This window comes from Apium graveolens, chromosome 9 (genome assembly GCF_009905375.1).
Source record: "Apium graveolens cultivar Ventura chromosome 9, ASM990537v1, whole genome shotgun sequence".
Lineage (NCBI taxonomy): Eukaryota > Viridiplantae > Streptophyta > Magnoliopsida > Apiales > Apiaceae > Apium > Apium graveolens.
Window position 1 is genome coordinate 35044207 of NC_133655.1, and position 6940 is coordinate 35051146.

The window sequence follows — 6940 nt, forward strand, 5'->3', positions numbered from 1 at the left end:
GAGATTGATGGTTGTAAGGTTGAAGGTTCAAAAACACCTGTGACTGGAGTCATAGTTTTACTCACAGATTGCTATGTGGTTATGGCTAGTTGTTGTTCCTCACTTAGTGTGGGAACCTCCAATTAAATTGGAGGGAATTTGACTGGGTTACTGCCATGTACACCAGTATCAAACCCTTGTGTGTCTTGCAACACACTGGCACTTGAATGGGCTATACTTCCTCCTCTATGACAGGATCATTGGCAATTGTACTCCTAGTTTCAACTGCCAAGGCAATTTATGATAGGGTTATGAGGGGAGTTATCCCTACATGAGGAACCTCCAATGGAATTGGAGAGGATTTAGATAGCTCCCCCTCAGGAGTACTACCCTCAAACCTTTCAGTATGTGAAGGCTGTTTTGCATATGAAGGTGCATTAGAAGTATCCATGGGGTCTTCAGTAAAAACTAATGAACCCCCCATGTTTGTGATGGTGTCATCAAGGTCTACCCCAGCATGTAGCCTCTCACCTTCTAAATGGAGTGTCTGGGTGGTGAGCAAAGCTTCTTGAGCTAAGTCACTTGATTTTTCTTGCACTTGAGAGTTAGATTCAAGTGTTTATGGAAGAGAAGAAATTTTAGAGATAAGAGTTTGTTGTTCAAGTGTGAGTGTTGGCAGCTCCCCCTGAATGGATGAGGGAGCTTCAAATGATGTGTCCTCACATCATTTGGAAGGGATGCAAACGAACTTAGCACAGAATGAGTAGGGATCATTTGCATCTGCTTTATTGTATTTGCAGGCTCCTTCAGCTGGCTTGCTAACAACCTTTTTACAAAGGTGAGTTAGGTGATTCAAAGAGCATCTGCAACATAAGCAAAATTATTGCTTTTGTTTATCCAAATTTTTCCATTTCTATTTTTCTTCTTCTTTCTTGCATCTTCAGTTTTGGTTTCTTTGACTGGTGTCTTGGAACCTTGATTATCCATGAGCTTCTCTTCAGCTTTGAAAGATTGAGTTACTTCTGCATCTTTCTTCTCATTATCTTCATCGGCAATTTTTTGCTTGATAATCAACTCTTCTTCACTGAAGTTAACTTCACATGCCATGAACACAGGTGAATTAACCTTTTTCAGGATTGTTGGAACATTTTCATTTTCTGTTGCTTTCCCTTTGTCACCTATATTTTTCTTCTTACTATTCAAGACATCATAATCAAGACCAATAGCAATATTTGCACGTCTTGCTTTTCTCATGGTATTGTCCAACTAACTCAGATGTATTCTTGAAGGACTTTAATTTAACTTCATTCTTTTCAAACTTCTTCCTTAACACTGCTTCAATCTCACTTGCATACTTGAGATTGTTCTTCAGATATGCATTCTCTTGTCTTACAGCTTCAAGCTCTACCAACAACAATTCAGCTTCTTATTTCTCATTTTCAAGCTTCTCATTTATCTTTGTCAGTCTGCTAACTTCTTCATTAGCAGCAACCATAATTGTATGAATATTGTTAGGTCCCAATTTGTTTGTAGAAGGGGGGGTTGAATGCAAACAATACCGTTTTGTCGAATAAAATGCGGAATAAAATTGTGAAACAAAATTCAAGTTAAATAAAACTTTTATTAAACTTGAAAGGTGTTACAACTACGGTATCGATTACAAGGGATTAATCTCAAATCAATTATTACAAATTTAGAATAAATTCGACATGAACTTTTTCTATTTTTGTAATTAAAAGATCAAATGCTAAAAGCGATTTGAGATTAAGTTCTAGGGATTTTAATCCGCTAGATTGATATACAAGAACAAGATAAGTAATTCTAGTGGTTTGGATTTAACATTAACAAACTAGAATATTTGATCTTGAATAAGCAGATGAATGATGAAATATTTTCTTTTGTTTTCTGCTGTGTTTTCTTGTTCTGTATGTGCTGCTCTGTTTTTGCTGAGTTGTTGGATGATCTTTTCTTCTGCTTCTTTTGTTTCTTTTTAAGTAAACAGCCGAATGCAAATGAACTGCAATGACAATCCTTTGAACCAGCATGACTTTCGGTATGACAATTGATTGTCATACCGATTGTTACATAAGTACAATTCAGATTGTCTTGCAAAGATTAATAACAGATTTTTAATCTAATAAAAATTCTAACAAGACAATTAAATGAATTAGCATGACTTTCGGTATGACTATTGATTGTCATACCGATTGTCATACTAATACAATCAGTTTGCTTTGTTTCAATTTAAATAGATTTTAAACCAATTAAAATTCTGTAATTCCTTAATATTAATTCTAAATTAATTAATCAATTTAATTCAATTAATTAATAAATTAATCCTTGCAGATATAATTTATTTTCTTAATTAAATTATATGACTTAATTAATTAATGGAGAATTAATACTAACGCTGAGCAGCAACCATTCTTCTGTCAATCTTCTGAAAGTCACTGAGACTTATGAATCAATTCCGTCACTTCAATGCTGACACTCGATGTACTGTCTGGTTCATGAGTGACTAACTTTTGTGACGTTTCTTCATGTCTTGACTTTGTTGTTCTGATTGAATCCTTGTAATAAATGATACCTTGACGAGATCTCTGTCACTTGATTAAATCCACGATCTTGATTTATATCACTGAGGCATGATCAAATTCTTGAACTTCTTCCAGTGAATCTTCAAGTATGCAGATGAACAATGTTTCTTTATTCTTTGACAGATGTTACTTTGTGAGATCTCTCTGATGATTGATCCACTATTTACTTATTACATTCTTATTTGAGTTGAGTTAAATACTCGAATAAACGAGTAGGCTATGACATATGCCTTTCAATCTCCCCCTATTTGCTTGTTAGACAATAATCAACAAATACCTAGAGGATAACTCAACTAACAAATAAGAAAAAGATATAAACAGTAATGTAAAGTAAATAGCAGAAAAGTTCTGGATTATATTTAACATTTTCCAGATTCCAAATGAAATTTACAAGTGAATACAAGATAGATGTTCCTCTAGCCTGAACATATAACTACATTAGTCTATCTTGATTCATAACGCTCTAATCATATTACATTGAGTTTTGAGCTAATTGACTTTAGTTGTCTTCTCTTCTGACTTCACCTTCTTCTAAATCTTGAAGCAATTCCTTGTCAAAAACACGATCCTTTTCTGAAGTGAAGCTTGCAGGTCTGACTGGTTGAACTCCAACTGTCTTCAACTTATTCTTGAGTTGATTGTACCTTTTAACATTCTTCTCACAATAAGCTTGAATCAAGTCAGCAGCTTGAGTCTTCAACATGGATGAATATCCAGCAGTTCTCAAATGATGTTCCATCCAGACCAGATGCTTAGCTGAGTAGTCTTTAAGAGATTGTACATCTAGCTGACAGATTTGAAGACAATCAGACTTAAAGAATCTCACCTGATGAGGATTGTTGACCACTTGAGGACTAGCCCTGCTGGCAAACTCTTTAAGCCTTTCCCGAAGAACTTCATTCAACTCTGAGCTTCTTTTCACTTTGTTTAAAAGAACCCAAATCTCTGACAACGAACGATTCTCAAATAGATGAAGTGACACTTTGAATGATCCTTCACTCTGACAATATACAAAAATGCTCATCTCATTTAGGGATCTATCAAAAGCAGCTGTGATCCTTGAGACTTCAGTCTTGATAGCATTCATGTACATGTCATTGTTAGGATTTGAGATTTCCAGCTTGTCAAGAAGATGTAAGAACTGCCTATCATTGTTAGTGCATAGCTGAGGCATATCGAGTACTCTCCTAGCTTCATCCCACTTTCCGCCAATCTTCAGTCTGACATCTCTTCTCCTTTCTTGAGCTTTAATGTCATGAAGATGTTGCTTTTGAAGAGTTTCTGTTCTTTGTATGTCTTTTCTCCTATCAATGATCTGTGAGACCTTCTTGAGTTCAGCTTCTTTTCTTTGCATCTCTGACTGCTCTTTCTGAAATTCTTTCTCAAACCTAGGATCCACTGTATCTTCTTCTTCCCAATCTTCAAAATCACTTTCTTCTTCAGCTTCAAATAACCCATCTTTATCTTCCTGAACTGGTTCAGTGGGAATGTCAAAAATATCGAAGTCATCCTGTTCTCCACTGTAGTAGGCATCATCAGCCTTTCCTTTATCTCCAGCAGAAGTATCTTTTTCTTTCCCTTTGGAACTACTCCCTTTCTTCTCCCCCTTAGTTGAGGGATCCTCTACTGACTTTCCTTTGAAACCTCCACCACTTCCAGAGCCTGATCCTCCACCAGACGGTCCTTCAAAATAAGCTCTTTGTTCTTCATTAGGGCAATGAGAATTCTTGATCATGTAATATAAGTGCTTCATGCCTTCATTTAGATGTTCCATGCCCGTCTCTATCTTTAGAAATCTTGAGCTGTCCAGTGAATGATTCATCTCAACGAGGTCTTCAAGAGAAGTCATTCTTGTATGTAGGGAGCAGAAGTTGGATATGTCATCAGCTGATAAATTTGGAGTGTCCTGAATAGAATTGAGCTTTGGTATTACAGTAGTCTTTAAATCTGAGATGTCATTCCTTATGATTGCAAGCTGATTGTCGACAGAGGTGGAAGAAGAAGACCGTTCAACCACTTGTGCTTTGAATGCTTGAGCTTCAGCTTGACTTTTAGCAAGTTCTTCTTTCAGGGCAGCAATCTGAGCTAACAGGTTGACAGTATCAGTGTCTGTGTGTGCTCTCACCTGAAGTTCACTCGTATTTGGTTCACTCATCTCACGTGCATGTGTTTCTCTCAATATGATTGCTCGTGAGGAGTCTTCCAATTGCTGTTCTTGTGTACCTGCATTAAAAATCACCCTAGCCTCTTCAAGAGAGGTCAGTGGTGGTGCAATGGGAATTCGCGAGTCCCGATCCTCAGTCAATGCTATCAAATCTTTTGGAATAGATGTCTGAATTGCTTCAGGGATAGATTGACCGAGTTGCCCTCCACTTTCTCCAGATAAATCTGCGAGTGGAGAATCCCATAAGGGAGCCAGAGTTGTTGGATCTGGGAGGGGAGAAAATGACTCTATTAAAGATGGCGGAGAGTCAGATTTTCCCTCTGAAGCATGTGACTGCTCTTCTGTCGTAACTATGGCAGGCACTGTAACCGACTCTACGTGCACTCCTCGCTGGGTGTCCTGAGTATTATCTGGGGAAGTGTATGGTTCCATTGTGAGTAATGGAATTGTGCTTGACTCAGTACAAGATGCCATGGCCCGATGGCGAATTTCAATAGATGCATCCTGTTGAGAGAATGCCTCTAGTAACTGTTCATTGGCCATTTCAAAGTCCATGTCCTGTTGGGAGGACAAGGATGAGCTTTCAGATGCCTCAGAATAGGTTTTTCTTTTCTTAGGAGGAGGCAGAGCTGAGGGTTCACTCATATTTGACATTGTACTACTTCCTAATAATCTTCTGGGTAACATTTTAGACAGTGGGGGAGAGGGTGAGATAGAATGAGACTCTGTGTTTGGCTCTATGACCTGGGATTGAAGCTGTGGTTCTACAACTTCATGGTCAGCCCTATCAACCACTGAGGGTCTGTTAACAGAAGTAGGAAGAGAGTGAGAGAGAGAGTGAGGAGTTACTACCTGTAATGGAAGAGCCTGGGTGGCTTGAACCACTGGAGGTTGAGGTTGCTGTTCATGGCCGGGAAGATTAAAAATAGGCAAGGGAATATAATTGGCCATGAAAGCAGATACAAGTACTGGTACTTGCATAAATTTGAAGGTTGTGTCTTGGCGAGTGTAAATCTTTTTGCTAACTGGTGGGGGTTCGGTTACAGCAGAGTTAGCAAAAAGTGCTTTGTGTTCAGGGGTGAGTAGATGATCTGCTATGAGCATAAGAAAACGAGCATAGTAACATGATACCCTACGATTTGTAGAATGATCACGTAAAGCAGAAGTTAGACGTCTCAAGAGAATGGGAAAAAGTAGTTTGCCAAAATTGATCCTTTGATTGAAAACAACCGCAAGACCAATATACTGCAGGGTGGAAGTAATGTTATGAAAATTAGATTTTGTGCAGTTGGCAAACACTTTGGAAAGTGTATCGAAGAATATATCCCATTCAGACACCAAATTTGATTTAGAAAGTTTGGTTAAATTGATCACCCCCTGATAGTGAATAGCATTGAAAAAATTTGTGATATCATTTTCAGAGGGTAAATTACAGAAATTGTCTAGTGGAAAATTTAACGCACGATTGACGACTGTTTCATCAACTACATACTGTGTGTTTGCGATGGTGAATGAAAAAGATTTTGAATCATCGGCCACAGTAGAAGTTGTGCAAATCAGTCTAAGTAGATCGACGTTTAAAATCACATTTGATTTAATAGCAGAGCTAACAATCGAATGATCATTTAAAAATCTAATCCAAGGCTTAAATTTTTCAACATCACATTTTTCCGGATTGAAATAACCAACTAGATTATGCGCGACAATTTGGAAATTGAGAGCCATTTTTTTATAAAATAATAATAAGACACAAGCTTTTCAGAATTTTAAGAATAATATTAAGAAAATTCGAATTAATTAAATTAATTTAATAATTCGAATTAAATTAATTATAATCGAAAAATTTAGACAGAAATGTATCTCGTTAAAATTCTTAAATCACTAACACAGTTTTGACACACCAAAAGACACAAATAAGAAATTAAAATTAAAATGGAATTGAAGGGGCAAACTGATTTTAATTAGATTTTGCGTTTTTTATAATAACTTTTATTTCCCAGAAAATTCAACAGCACTTCTTTATGTATATACTTATATGTATATATCACTAAAGTGATGATTAAGTTTGCTGAGTAAAAACTCGAGCAAGGAAATAACAGGTTTGGTTTGGTTCGAAGAGAGAGAAGAGAGAAAATGGAGAGAAAACTGTTAGAAATTCTTTGAAATGAACTGCTATGTTGAAAATGATTCAAAACAAAAC